The sequence below is a fragment of the Coenobita brevimanus genome, unplaced genomic scaffold (genome assembly GCF_032717465.1).
Source record: "Coenobita brevimanus isolate Jiangsu-jjx unplaced genomic scaffold, ASM3271746v2 jjx.HiC_scaffold_2684, whole genome shotgun sequence".
Taxonomy (NCBI): Eukaryota; Metazoa; Arthropoda; class Malacostraca; order Decapoda; family Coenobitidae; genus Coenobita; species Coenobita brevimanus.
The window spans coordinates 85,055-88,763 of record NW_027643636.1 but is presented as its reverse complement, the minus strand read 5'-3'; positions in this window follow the sequence as shown (position 1 = coordinate 88,763).

Below are 3,709 nucleotides of genomic sequence, written 5' to 3'. Positions count from 1 at the left end.
AACTCTCCAAAAGAACCTTTCTTAAATGGAAACCCCTGAAAATATTGTTTCTTAAGCTGGTTATTCAAATTAGGGATCCAAAAGATATAATCTATCTATCTATCTTTCTATCTATAGCCCGACGCCCTAATCCCGCAAAGGGTGGCCGCAGACAAAACGCCTCCAAGTCACTCTGTCACCCACCATTTGACTCCCCTCCCCCAAATCACCCCCCTCCCTCATATACCTCTCAACTCCATCCCTCCACCTCATCCTCGGTCTACCCCTCCCTCTCCCTCCCTCCACCTCACCTACATACACCCTCTTAGTCAGTCTTTCATTCTCCATTCTCTCCACATGTCCAAACCACCTCAGTGTATTTCTCCTAATCTTTTCAACCACATCCACATCTACCCCACAACGTTCCTTCACTTCTTCATTCGTCAACCTGTCCCTCCACGTCACTCCACATGCTCCTCTCAAGTAACTCATTTCCACTGCTCTCACTCTTGACTTGTTCCCCTCTTGCAAGGTCCACGCCTCGCTTCCATACGTCAGGGTAGGGATCACAATACCATCATGCAGTGACTTCTTAACTTCCATACTCACCTCCCTATTTCTCATCACTGCTTTCAGTGTACCAACAACCTTTCTTCCCTGCTGTACCCTTTCACGTACTTCATCCCCCAAAGTTCCATCCTTACTCATCACACTACCCAAGTACTTGAATGCACTCACATTCTCCATATCCTCACCATCCAACCTCACTGCACACACTGTGACTTCATTCCTCTCAAACAACATAACTTTACTTTTGTTAACATTAACTTTCAGCTTCCTCCTCCTACACACTGTCCCAAATTCATTCACCAAATATGAAATTCACCATTGTTCTCTGAAATGTAATTATAACCTATTTTTGACCCCACCTGGCCCTAACTGACCTTTCTTAAGCAAAAATGCCAAGGAATATATTTTCTTAAGTGATGTATTTTGGATAAGGTATGTAAGGTCATTCACCAGTATGAGTTTCAACCTTGTTCTCGGAAGTGTAATTAAAAACCTATTGAACCCTCCAAATGAACCCTTCTTAAATGGAAACCCCTGAAATTTTGTTTTCTTAAGTTGCATATTTCAACTCAGTAGTATAATGGTATTGATCCATGTTATTTTCAGTCTTGTTCACCAAAGTGTAAATAAAGGCCTATTTTGGGGGGGGCTTGGGGGCCTGCCCCTCTAAACCCCAGGAATGTTGAACGTAAGAAATGTTTTTTGTTTTCATTCCCATATTAGTAGCAGCCGATCAACATCATCAAACCTTTCGTTCCCAAAAGTGTAAATGAACTCCAGTGGGCTCCCCTACTAATAGCAACCTTTTTTTTTTTTTTTTAGGGATTTGTGTGTATTAAACCTTAAGGATTCTTTAGTATGTTGCGTTTATTGTTTTGATATAGACACAATTTCCATCAGTAACCTTCAGAATGACACCAAGGTATAATGTACAAAATAATTCGCTATGGAAAACATGTTAGGAAATCTCAAGAGTCACGTACCGTGTATAATATGGGCCAAAACCTTATGACATCTTACCTTCAATCCGATGACCTAACAGTAATGAGGGGGAAGTGAAGACTAAAGCTCACCCTTTCAATTAGGAAAGTCTGCTTCCTAAATTAATAAAACTGCTTGTCGGTATCCACACTATAATGAACCCCTTCAATACGATGTCTACTAGATTTAATTATTGGAACTACCAGGAGATTTTATTCAACTTATGACATCTCAAAACTCTTCACCTTAAGTGGAACTGCCGAGACAGACAAAGAAAGAGACAGACAGAAGCAGAGACTAACAGAGAGACAGAGGCACAGGCAGAGGAAGATTTAGAGAGAGAGAGATTGGATCAGTTACAAGGACAGGGAAAACTGAGGAGAGGAAATCAGGTAAGGAGAAGGGTAGAAAGACCGAGAGAGAGACTGAGACAGAGACAGAGAACATGATGCAGAGGTGAGTGCATGCAACTGAATGAGGTAAACGTGAGAGGATGCGGGGTTTGGAAGTGGAGGAAATGGAACGATTCTTTCAGTCCAAAATGGAAGAGGCTGAAAGAGTGGGCACATATTCATTCACGCAAACACTGATACAAGCACTGATCAGCGCATGCACGCACACTAATACACGCAGGCACTGATAGGCACTGATACACACGGGCACTGAAACACTATCTATCTATCCATCTATATACCTAGGCTGCTTCCCCCAAGGAAAGGGAGGTAGCCGAGACAGGACGACACACTCCCCATTTACTCATCCATTCAAAGACGTTCATTCGCATCTTAGCCCCAAAGGGGAGAAAGGACAGATCCTCACCGCACCACACCGCACAAGGGTCAACTGCGCAATGCAATCAGTGACATCCGCAGCAGGGCCCGACAGCAGAGCTGCTTTACCCGTGCCACATCATAACAGACTTATCCCCTTACCTGCACCTGACCTGAAATAGCTGATCAGACCAAATGGGGAGAATATCCCTCAGGGCTGCGTCATCACTTATTCATTCACAATTTCTCTCCACCCATTTCTGTCACGCACAGCCACTCTTCCTTGCTCAACAGACGTCCCTCTTGCATATAGCGCTCTCTTCACACTGTCCATCCATCCTATTTGTGGTCTTCCTCTCAGCCTTACACCTCTCACATCAGATCTAGTTATCTTTTTCACCAATCGCTCATTATCCATTCTCTCCATATGCTCAAACCATCGCAACACCCTCTAATCAACTCTACCAGCCATCTCCCGAACAACTCCAGTTCTCCTTCGCACTTCATCATTCCACACTCGATCCATAGGCGTCACTTCACACATACTCCTCAGACACCTCATCTCCATTACATTCAAACTTTTCCTCTCTGCTACACCCATATTCCATGTTTCAGCCCCATACAATGCAGTCGGTACCGCAACACCCTCATACAGCCTTCTCTTTACATCCATTCTAAGCGAACGACATCTAAACACTTTTTCCATTCCTCCCAGCACCTTTCCTACTTCATTTATTCTAAACTTCACTTCTGCATCTATTCTTCCATCCACAGAAACATGTGACCCTAGATATTTAAAACACTCTACCTCCTCAAGCAACTCGCCATTCAAAACTATATTCATCCCCCTACCATCTACCAACCTCGTACACTTCATCACTTTACTCTTATTCCCATTTACTTTCAATTTCCTCCTTTCACACACCCTTCCAAACTCCTCTACCAACTGTCTCAATCTCTCCTCTGAATCAGCCACCAGTGCAGTATCATCTCCAAACAGCAGCTGCTTCAGATTCCACTCGTCACCATCAACATTCACCAGACTAAGATCTCCACCTAAAACTCTTGCATTCACTTCCTTTACAACACCATCCATGTAAATATTAAACAACCAAGGCGACATCACACATCCCTGTCGCAGCCCCACTCTCACAGGAAACCAATCACTCACAGCATTTCCCACTCTTACACACGCTCTACTATTTACATAAAAACTTTTCACCCCTTTTAGTAACCTACCATCGAGTCCATACAATCTTAAAACAGTCCACAAAGCCTCCCTATCAATTCTATCATACGCTTTCTCTAAATCCATAAATGCCCAAAACACATCCTTACCTTTCGCTAAATACTTTTCACACACTTGTCTCACAGCAAACACCTCATCAACGCATCCCCTCCCTCTCCTA